At 49.8% G+C, this 11,888-nt stretch overlaps 1 long non-coding RNA gene across 1 annotated transcript; it reads right to left on the reverse strand.

Moving 5' to 3' along the window:
* Positions 1 to 1,232: 1,232 nt before the first annotated feature.
* Positions 1,233 to 1,791, reverse strand: LOC143695235 (uncharacterized). Its single transcript, XR_013184316.1, has 3 exons — positions 1,774 to 1,791; positions 1,652 to 1,692; positions 1,233 to 1,570 (listed from the first exon to the last, which is right to left on the reverse strand). It is a non-coding gene; the product is annotated as an uncharacterized LOC143695235 (long non-coding RNA).
* Between the last annotated feature and the right edge of the window lie 10,097 nt (positions 1,792 to 11,888).

Below are 11,888 nucleotides of genomic sequence, written 5' to 3' on the forward strand. Positions count from 1 at the left end.
ACCCTAACCCCTAAACCCTAAGCCCAACCCCTAAACCCTAACCCCTAAACCCTACCCCTTAAAAGCAAAGTTCATACACACAAGGTTAAATCCAGTCAGCATGCACTGACACACACAGAGACAAGCGGACACAGACAGACACGTGCTGTCACACACACTCTTCCCACTTACACGCTCACTGCGGTTCTTACTTGAGCTGCTGAAGAACGTGCTTGACACATCTTCTGGCTGCCACTCCTCACTGTCAAATGGTAGGTTCTGGGGAAATCAGTAGCCTCGGGGACCTGTGAGACAACAGGAAGTGGTCAACAAGTGGCTGACAGCTAGGACTTGTCCCTGCTCTGACCAATAAATTTTCTACCCAAAACCCCATTAAAGACAGATGAACAGTAAAGTTTTTATAACTCTTCTACCTAACTGTGACTACGTGCCAGGGCAGGGCAGCTCCGACCATAAGTGGTACAGTGTAACATATACAATATAAGCCAGCATAGGTACACGCAATGTAAGTACATACAGTCTAAGCCAGCATAGGTACACGCAATGTAAGCCGGGACTTGAGATAGCTCTCTGGAAGACTAATTCTTGAGCCCTATACCCTTTGAGATGATGGAACCTATAGAACTATTGCAGTCACGTGAGGAGGGTGTAAGACGCTTCCTCCAGAAGTCCAAGAGAATGGCATGGAAAAAAAGGCACTACCAAAGCTGGTAGTGAGAAAGAAGATGGATGAGAACATCTTGTGTAATCCTTTCTGTCTCAAAGAGTAAAAATGTAAAGATGCCAGAATAAAGGATATCCAGAAAGGAACGTGAGTAGAATACGGGCAATGTGGCACAGAATAGTGCCAATAAAGCATTGGGATGTAACAAAGGCCTGTGACATGGAAGACGACAGACACAGACTACATAACACAGACACGGACGACATAACACAGACACGGACGACATAACACAGAGACAAGTGGCAACTGCCTGGCACTTTCCCTTAGGGACCCGAGATGCCTAGCGCAAGATGAGTCAGAGGCTGATGATGCCAAAGGAAAGGAAGCCTTATGACGATAGCACGTGATGATGAAATGTAACTCGTTAAAAGAAGTTAGTGCCAGAGCAGTTAAGAGGATGCTCGAGAGGCTCGGCAAGCCTAGAGAAGGAAGCGGACTGCCAGGTGACCGTGGCGATAGCTCTGGATGTGAAGGCGAGCTCCTTGGGGGAAAGATCCGTGACGACGTCGGGCCGAGGAAGGCGGACAACGCAAAGTTCACGAGAATCCTGAGATGGGTCGGAACTGCCCTGCCCGGCAAAGGCTCTGGTCAGGCTGAGGAGAAACCCTCTCCCTTTTCTTCCAGAGAGCCGGTCCCACTACAGACCTCTCCGCTAAGCTGACATCAAATTGCCCTCTGTGATAGTAAAGGTTTTTCCCCTTCTCCCAACCGCTGGCCCCGACACTTAGCTTTTGGAAGATGAGAGGACAAAATCCATCCTCGGTCCGACATGGATGTTGAAACGTGCTCCGTGTGTGCCTCGGTGCTGTCCTTTCCAACCTTTGGCTACGAGGCTCCTCAGGGTACCTAAGACAAAACAGAAAAGGTGACTATGGCCCTTAAAAACAGTAATCCCCAGGACTCCTCCGCACCCCTGCCCTGGCTCACCTCAAATCTTGATTTGACTCCAGAGGGTGCCCAGAAGATACCTGCAAAAAGAAAAGGTACATGCTTAGCATGCTGCGGTGTAACGCTCACCAATGAGTCAGCCTGCCTAAACGCTGACTCACCTGCCCTCCTCTGTTCCTGGACACGCCTAGGTCACCGACAGCACCTGCAAAGAAACAAAGCAAAAGAGCATGCTGAGATACTGTGAAAACACAACATCTCCCCAACCTGACGAGTATGCCACACCGATACCTTAAGCTTGCACCCACCTGGCATGGGTGTGCTCAGCCAGGATAGATGGCAAGTGGACCACCTAAAATAAAAAGAACGAGAGTACATGCTTAGAGCTGCACCAGAAACTGAGAACTCAGCAATAGCAAGTGCTTCTGTACGCTACTCAATGCTCACCTTGCCCACTCAGCCTTGACTGCTGCTCTCTGCTTTGACTTCCTAAAACGAAAGACAAAGAACAGTGCTGTTACACAGCCACCATTTACACTTCCTCTGCAGCAACAAATTGTGACTGACCTGATCAGGGGAATCCCCTCACCCAGGATGGAGTGCACTGCCCTGGATTTTATCCTTCTGAATCTGAAAAAAAAGTTACGACAAAAGTCATATGGCTGCAGAATAACTTAGGAGCTCCAGACATCTTGTGCCCATCACCAAATCCCATCTAGAGTCCAACTACACCCCACATCACCAACCTCAAGTCCCCGGGACTTGTCCTATTACACCAGGCTATGCAGCAGGGCAGAGAAGCTCTGGCAAAAATATGTGCGGACACCCGTGACACCGAACAGACACGAGATGTGACAAACAATGGGCACAAGACACAGACAGAAATCTCTTGGGAAGAAGGATAACTGCAAGGACTGAGAGGATGCCAAATGAGATGGCCGAGGTGAGACTGATGGCAAGCTGATGAGGCTCAGAAAACACTGAAGAAGAAGATGCTAACCGAATGATTTATTTCAAGAACTGCAAAGATGGATGCCCAAGAATCCTACAGTCAGAAGCCTCTCCCTAACCTCGTATTCTTACGAGGCCTAATCAGTCTTAAAGGATCATTGCAGAGGACGTCTGTCCATACAGCTCAGAACAAGACCTGACAAGACATTGGACTGGATGCTTCCAAACAGAGATGTAATTCTGATGCCTGTCTGAGCTCCCAAGTAGAAGGTTGCATGGCATGGGTGCCAGGGCAAAGAATGCAGAGATCATGGATTCTAAGAATGGTGCCAAGGTTTCTGACAGGCCCCTCAAAGGGCTAAGATAAAAGACATGAGATACCCAAAAAACACATAATACACAAAAGACAAATGGCACAATACACACCAAGACTATTCTGAGACTATTCTGCCCTGTGCACCTCAGCACTGTGATCAAAAGTGAGACTTTGCTTTTATGTGGCCTAAGGGGCCACTTCTTGGCTACCCTCATCTCCAGCCCTGACTCAAACCCTAACCCTATCCCTCCTCCTCCTCCCAGGGACTCCCAACCCAGCACCCCGCTTTCATCCCCTCTGTGGGTCGCAGCCCTCTACTTATCTCTCGGACATCTGGGGATGCCGGTCCGTGTCAGGTGAGAAGGAAGGCTTCCTCACCAGCTGGGAAGGTCCTGCTCTCATCTGGCTGTTATCTCAGACAGCTATATTAAAGAAAAGCAAACATCAATGCCTCATCTTGGCACCAAATCGGCCAAAACCCCACAAGTCTGCCACTCACCCTTCTCCTAAGAAGGCCCGGCACCTCCTAACACTTACCCTCTGCCACAGATGTAATGCATCTGCACCTGAAAGAAAGTTAGAACATATGTCAAACACCTGCAGGATAACTCAAAAGCCGCAAACACTTTATGTCAATCTAGGCATAGCATCTAGAGTCCAAGTACAGCCCACATTACAAATTTCAACTCCCCGGAGCATGTCCTATTACACCAGGCTATGCGGCAGGGCAGAGCAGCTCCAGAATGTGCGGACACCCGTGACACTGAACACACAGGACGTGACAAACAATGGGCACAAGACACGGACAGAAATCTCTTGGCAAGAAGGATAACAGCAAGGACTGAGAGGATGCAAAATTAGATGACCAAAAGATGCTAAACTGAAAGATTTAGTCCAAGAACTACAAAGATGGATGCCCAGGAGCCCTACAGTCAGAATCCTCTACCTGTCCTCATAATCTTACAAATCCTAATGAGCCATAAAACAACCTTGCAGGGTGAAGCTGTCCATACTGCTCAGAACAAGACCTGACAAGACAACTGACTGGATGCTTCCAAAGAGTTGCAATCCTGTTGCCTGTCTGAGCTCCTGAGTCAAAAATCCTATGGCCTGGGTGCCAGGGCAAGGAATGCTGAGATCACTGATGCTAGGAATGATGCCAAGGTTTCTGACAGGCCCATCAAAGGGCTAAGATAAGAGACATGAGATATCCAAACAACACATAATACACAAAAGACAGGTGATACGATACACACTGGGACTGCTCTGCCCTGTGAACCTCAGCACTGTGATCAAAAGTGAGACTTTGCTTTTATGTGGCCTAAGAGGCCACATCTTGGCTACCCTCATCTCCAGAGCCGACTCAAACTAGCCCCCCCAGGGAGTCCTGACCCAACCCCCACTTTCATCCCCTCTGTGGTTCATATAGCTCGACTTATCTCTTGGACATCTGGGGATACCGGTCCGTGTCAGGTGTGAAGGAAGGCTGCCTCGCCAGCTGGGAAGGTCCTGCTCTCACCGGGCTGTTGTCTCTTAGACAGCTATATTAAAGAAAAGCAAACATCAATGCCTCATCTTGGCACCACATCGGCCAAAACCCCACAACTCTGCTACTCACCCTTCTCCTAAGAAGGCCCAGCTCCTCGGGTCGCATGCTTCGGAGGCCGATGCCGTCATCATGGGGTACACCTGGGTTAAGAGGAAACAAGGTGATGTGGTGTTGCTGAAAACTGAGTGGACCCTCGCTCTTCCTCCCTACTTCCCTGACTCACCGCAACTCCACGGCGGTTCCTGATGGCTGCCCGGAAGGCAGGGCTCGTGAGAGGGGCAAACCCGGTCCGTCGGCCCGTTGGGGATGGGAGTTTGGCATGCTCTGAGCAGATTGCCTAAGGCACAAAAACGAGAATGGAGACTTAGACTTGCCCCAGGAATTGAGACCTCAGCAACAGGAAGGCTACTGCTCGCTGCTCACCTTACCCTCTTGAACTTGACTGCTGAGATCCAGCTATACTTCCTAAAAATAAAGACAAAGAACAGTGCTGTAACAGGGCCACACTTGACACTCCCCCTGCACAGACAAATGGTGACAGACCTGCTATGGGGAACCCCCTCACCCGGGATAGGGTGCTCTGCCATGGATGCAATGCATCTGCACCTGAAAGAGAGTTAGAACATATGTCAAATACCTGCAGGATGACTCAAAAGCTGCAAACACCTTATATCAATCTAGGAATAGCATCTAGAGTCCAAGTACAGCCCACATTACAATTTTCAACTCCCCAGGGCTTGTCCTATTACACCAGGCTATGCAGCAGGGCAGAGCAGCTCTGGCACAAATATGTGCGGACACCCGTGACACCGAACAGACAGGACGTGACAAACAATGGGCACACAACACAGACAGAAATCTCTGGGCAAGAAGGATGAATGCAAGGACTGAGAGGATGCCAAATGAGATGGCCGAGGTGAGACTGATGGCAAGCTGATGAGGCTCAGAAAACACTGAAGAAGATGCTAACCGAATGATTTATTTCAAGAACTGCAAAGATGGATGCCCGAGAATCCTACATTCAGAAACCTCTACCTGTCCTCACATTCTTTCAAGTCCTAATCCACCATAATGGACCCTGGCAGGGCATAGCTGTCCATACAGCTCAGAATAAGACCTGAAAAGACATCTGGCTGGATGCTTCCAAAGAGAGATGAGATTCTGATACATGTCTGAGCTCCTGAGACAAACATCCTATGGCATGGGTGGCAGGGCAAGGAATGCAGAGATCACAGATGATAAGAACAACACCAGGGTTTCTGACAGGCCCAAAGGGCTAAGGTAAGAGACATGACATACCCAAACAACACATAATGCACAATAGACAAGTGACACAATACACACCGGGACTGCTCTGCCCTGCTCACCTCAGCACTGTGATCCAAAGTGACACTTTCCTTTTATGGGGCCTAAGGGGCCGCTTCATGAACACCCCCCACCTCCAAAGCAGACTCAGAAACCCCTCCCTGTAATTCCCAAACCAGCACCCTGCTTTCATCCCCTCTGTGGGTCGTAGCCATCTACTTATCTCTTGGACATCTGGGGATGCCGGTCTCAAGTTCAAAAAAAGGCCACCTCAGCAGCTGGGAAGGTCTTCCTGGCACCGGGCTGTTGTATCTTAGACAGCTATATTAAAGAAAACCAAACATCAGTGCCTGATCTCAGCAGCCCATTGGCCAAAACCCCACAAGTCTGCTACTCACCATGCTCCTAAGAACGCTCAGCTGCTCGGGCCGCACGCTTCGGGCACGCTCAGAGACCGAGGCCGTCGTCACAGTGGACGCCTGGGTCAAGAGGAGATGAGGTGATTTGGCATGGCTGAAACCTGAGTGGACCCTCGCTCCTCCTCCCTACTTCCCTTCCCTGACTCACCGCAACTCCTTGGCAGCTGCTGAAGGCCACCCGGATGGCACCTTTAAATACAAAGGTTCAGGGCTTCATCACCGAGTCCTGTAATACAGCCACAGGGCTCACATTTGCAGGAAACCCGGTGCATCGGCCGGTTGGTGACGGGAGCTTGGCAGGCTCTGAGTGGATTGCCTAAGGCACAAAAATGAGAATGGAAACTTAGAGCTCCACCAGAAATTGAGACCTGAGCAATAACAACTACTTCTCTCCACTGCTCACCTTGACTATTGGTGTCCAGACTTACTTCCTAAAAAGAAAGACAAAGAACAGTGCTGTAACACAATCACCATTTACACTTCCTGGGAAGAGACAAATGGTGCCTCACCTGCTCAGGGGAATCCCCTCACCCGGGATGGGGGGCTCTGCCCTGGATTTTATCCTTCTGCACCTGAAAGAAAGTTAGGACAAAAGTCAAAGAGCTGCAGGATAACTTAAGAGATCCAGATATCTTGTGTCCATCTACACATCCCACCTAGAGTCCAACTACACCCCACATTACAAACATCAAGTCCCCGGGACTTCTCCTACTGCACCAGGCTATGCGGCAGGGCAGAGCAGCTCCGGCACAAATGTGTGCGGACACCGGTGACGCGGGACAGACAGGACGTGACAAACAATGGGCACAAGACACAGACGGAAATCCCTTGCTGAGGAAAATGGCTGCAAGGACTGAGAGAATGCAAAAGGAGATGATCGAGGTGAGACCGATGGTGAGATGGTGAGGCTCAGAGAACCCTGGAGGAAGAAGATGCTAACTGAATGATTTATTTCAAGAACTGCAAAGATGAATGCCCAGGAATTCTATGGCCAGAATCCTCTCCCTAACCTCACATTCTTACAAGTCCTAATCCACCATAATGGATCCTGGCAGGGCATAGCTATCCATACAGCTCAGAAAAAGACCTGACAAGACAAGACATCTGACTGGATGCTTCCAAAGAGAGAACTTTTGATTGCGGAGCTCAGACAGGTATCAGAATCGCATCTATGGCCTGGGTGCCAGGGCAAGGAATGCAGAGATCACAGATGCTAAGAATGATGCCAGGGTTTCTGCTAGGCCCCTCAAAGGCCTAAGGTAAAAGACCCGAGATATGCAAACAACACATAATGCACGATAGACAAGTGACATGATACACGTCGGGACTGCTCTGCCCTGTGCACCTCAGCACTGTGATCAAAAGTGAGACTTTCCTTTTATGGGCCTAAGGGCCCACTTCTTGGCTACCCTCATCTCCAGAGCTGACTCAACACCTCCCCCCCAGGGAGTCCCAACCCAGCACCCCACTTTCAGCCCCTATGTGGGTTGCAGCCCTCTACTTATCTCTCAGACGGGTGGGTGTGCCGATCCGTGTCGGCTTCGATAGGAAGCGGATGCGCCGTCTGGGAAGTCCCTGCTGACACGGGCTATTGTTCTCTTAGTCTGCCAAGAGAAAGGAAACCAAACGTGAGTGCACAATCTTAGCAGCATGGCGGCCAAAACACGACAAGTCTGCTACTCACCCTTCTCCTAAGAATGCTCGGCTCCTCGGGCTGCACGTTTCGGGCTCGCTTGGAGGCCGACGCTGTTGTCACAGGGTGCGCCTGGGTAAAGTGGAGACGAGGTGATTTGGCATTGCTGTGACCTGAGTTGAGCCTCGCCCCTCCTCCCTACCTCCTCCAATCACCGCAACTCCTCGGCCGCTCCCGAGGGCTCCTCGGATGGGACCGTGAAATAGAAAATTTGAAGGCTTCATCATCACGGAGTCCTGTAATACTTCCATGGAGCTCATATTTGCAGGAAACCCGGTGCGTCGGCCGGTTGGTGACAGGGGCCGGACATACGCCAAGTCGATTGCCTAAATCGCACAAATGAGAATGGATGCTTGTAGTTGCACCAGAGAGTGAGACTTGAGCAATAACCACTGCTTCTGTACGCTACTCAATGCTCACCTTGCCCACTCGGCCTTGACTGCTGCTCTCTGCTTTGACTTCCTAAAAAGAAAGATAAAGAACAGCGCTGTAACACAGTCACCATTTACACTTCCTCAGCAGAGACAAATGGTGCCTCACCTGCTCGGGAGAAACCCCTCACCTGGGATGGGTACCTCTGGCATAGATTTAATCTATCTGAATCTGAAAAAGTGTTAGGACAAAAGTCAAAGGGCTGCGGGATAACTTAAGAGCTCCAGATAGCTTGTGTCCATCGACAAATCCCACCTAGAGTCCAACTACACCCCACATTACAAATTCCAAGTCCCCGGGACTTCTCCTGTTGCGGCAGGTTATGCGGCAGGGCAGAGCAGCTCTGGCACAAACACGTGCCGACACCCGTGACACAGAACGCGACAAACCGGGGGACGTTAAACACGACACATTAGGCTTGTGGTGAGGGCCTCGAGGGGAAAAGGCAGAGATATCTGACCAAAGGGAGCCCAAAGACACACTAGGTAACACGGTACGCCGGACAACACACCGTGGACCGGAACTGTTCTGCGCTGCCTGCCTGAAAGCTGCCATCAAAATTAGAGCTTCTCCCTTCAGCTGTCCTAAGAGGCCTTTTGGAGAAGATTGCTTTTCCCTCTGCTAATTTTTAAATCTATCCCAAGAACTCCCAACCCACTACTCTCCCATCTCCGGGCCGTGGCCCCTGACTTATCTTTTGGATGATTGGTGATGTGAATCCACATGGCACCTTAAATGAGTCTGCCTCGGAGGGCCCCGTGATCGCCTGTTAGCCTCTCTCAGTCAGCTACAATAAAGAAAACCAAAACCAATGTATGAGTTCAGAGTTATGTGGGCCAAATCCCAGTAAGTCAGCTACTTACCTTCTTCTGAGTGTGCCTGAGTCCTTCAGGCTCCACCTTCATCCTGATTCCAAGGGTGTGACCTTTATTATTAGTAGCACCTGGGTTAGAGAAAAGCAAAGTTAAATAGCATTCCTGTGAGTGCAGTGGATAACCTTGTGTGAGGAAAACATGGGAATGCCTCTGCTATGCTTCTGAAAAGCCTTGTGTGGGGGGGCCCTCAAATAAACACCTTTTTTCACCCTGCTGCCTGCAAACCCCCCTGCCCCCCAATAACTCCTAACTGGATACCTGCTCACCCTCCCTCTCCTAGTCACAACCCTCAACTCATCTGAAGCCTCAATCTCAAACATCATTTTTGACACTGGGCAGATTCCTCTTGTGACATCATGAATCTGCTGAAAGAAGTGCTGTGCTTAGCAAAACCTGGAATCTCTGAAAGCTATGCTCCTCCCAAAAATAATTAAAAAAACAAAATAAGAACAAAACCAGAAATTGCAAATGCATTTTACCACCCCTAAATGCAATACCCAAAATCATGAACTTAAATACTCCCTGTATTCCATGCTGTTTTCTTCACAGTATCTTCCAAGCCTCTGTTGCTTTAGATGCCCAGAAACACCTGCTGAAAACAGGCTGAGCTAAGCTGAAAGAGCCTCTTCACTGAAATAACAGGAGAGCTGTTATCCCAGCACACCCCAGAAAGGGACTGAAGCCCCTCAGCAAAAGCTGGGGTTAATATACCCCTGATGGTGCCCGCCTCTCGTTCCCATGATGCCCAGGAAAAGGGAGGGGGCTAATCCCACCGGGTATAAAAGCCCTCAGAGCAGCTACAGCTGTTTGGCCCCTCTGACTCAAATTCAAGGGGAGTAAAGGGCTTGTTATAGAAGAAAACTCTTCAGAAAAATAGCAGTGCTTTCTTTTTTGCAGCAACTACTCAGAGCAGAAGAACAGAAAACTGGTAAGACATAAAACTTTGTGTTAAAGTTACATAGCTAGATAAATTGGGTTATTTGCTGTTAACTCACATAATTATTCCTTGGTGATTACTAAGTAGAACATCAAGTGTGACTAAGTAGGGTGGAGAAGAATACTAATGATATAAATAGTCTAAGTCTCCTTGGGACTCCTAATTAGGCCTATCTACATTAGAAACAAAAATAAGAAAAAGAAAAAAAACCTCCTTGGCAGTGTATGGGTTAAGTACATGCCAGGCTCACCCTTCTCTGAGATAGCTGGTCCAGAGGCACAGAAAGAAGTGCCCAGAAATGAATATTTAAATCCTAAAAAATGCTGAAAAAGACAGAGCTTCCTTCAAGTGAACCTGTAAAAATGGGAAACCAGAGCAGTTAGGTCCACTGAAACTGATAAAATGACAAATAAACCAATTCTGCCCTTTAATTTATTCTCCAAAGATATTGTGAAAAGAAGGGTTCTCCTCAATTTAAATCCCTCCAGCGATGAAAAAAACAGAAATTTTTCCCTCAATCAAAACCCTTAACAAGGAGGGACAGCTGGGGAAGGTTTGCAGGAGGCACTTAAGACTCACAAGGCAGCCTGACTTTGCGATGGTGGCAGCTTGTGTCTGGGAGATATTTGGCGCAATGCACAGTTTTTAGCGTGCAGCTGGCCGCTCTGGGCCACAGGCCTCTGAACACCAGTGCTGGCCCTTTTCCCTGGCAAACAAAACTAACTACTCCAGGTTCCTGAAGGCATATTGCAGGAGGCACTTGGCACTACCAAAGTACCTTGAGTTGGCACTGGTGCCAGCTTGGCTCTGGGAGGCATATTTCGCAAAGTAGAATTTCACCAGGCAGCCGGCCGCTCCGGGCCACAGGCCCGTGAACACAAACACCGGCCCTTTTCCCTGGCAAACAAAACTGACTGGCCTAGGTTCCTGATGGCAGATTGCAGGAGGCACTTGGCACTGACTACGCAGCCTGATTTTGCAGTGGTGGCAGCATGGGCTTGAGAGGCATCCTGGGCAATGCAGAATTTCAGAAGCCGGCCGGCCGCTCGTGGCACCTGGGCCCTTAACAAAAACGCCGGCCCTTTTCCTATGTTAACAAATCTAACCAGCCCCAGTTCCTGGTGTTGGTTTCAGGTGGCACTTGGAACTGTTAATGCAGGCCGAGTTTTCACTGGTGCCAGCTTGGGTCTGTAAGACATCTCGCACAATGCGGAATTTAAGGAGCCAGACGGCCGCTCCGGACCGCAAGCCCCCATAGACCAAAGCCAGCCCTTTTCCCTGGAAAACAAAACTCACCAGACCAGGTTCCTGATGGCAAATTGCAGGAACACCTTAAGACACACAAACCAGCCGGAGCTGCAAGTGGTGCCAGCTTAGGTCCTGGAGGCATCCTGCGCAATGCGGAATTTCAGCAGGCGGCCGGAGGCTCCGGGCCTGAGGCACCTGAAAAAAAACACTGGCCCAATTCCCTGGCAAACAACACTCACGAGCCTGGGGTCCTAAGGTCCACTTGAAGGAGGCCCTTCCTACCGTCAAAGCAGCCTGACTTTGCGGTGGTGGCAGCTTGGGTCTGGGAGGCATCCTGCGCAATGCGGAATTTCAGGAGCCAGCCGGCCGCTCTGGGCCACAGGCCCCCAAAAAACAATGCCGGCCCTTTCCCGGGAGAAGAAAACTCCCCAGCCCAGGTTCCTGGTGGCAGTTTGAAGCAGGCACTTAGCACTGTCAAAGCAGCCTGACTTTGTGGTGGTGGCAGCTTAGGTCTGTGAGGCGTCTTGCGCAATGGGGAATTTCAGGAGCCA

This window comes from Agelaius phoeniceus, chromosome 14 (assembly GCF_051311805.1).
Source record: "Agelaius phoeniceus isolate bAgePho1 chromosome 14, bAgePho1.hap1, whole genome shotgun sequence".
NCBI classification, from domain to species: Eukaryota; Metazoa; Chordata; class Aves; order Passeriformes; family Icteridae; genus Agelaius; species Agelaius phoeniceus.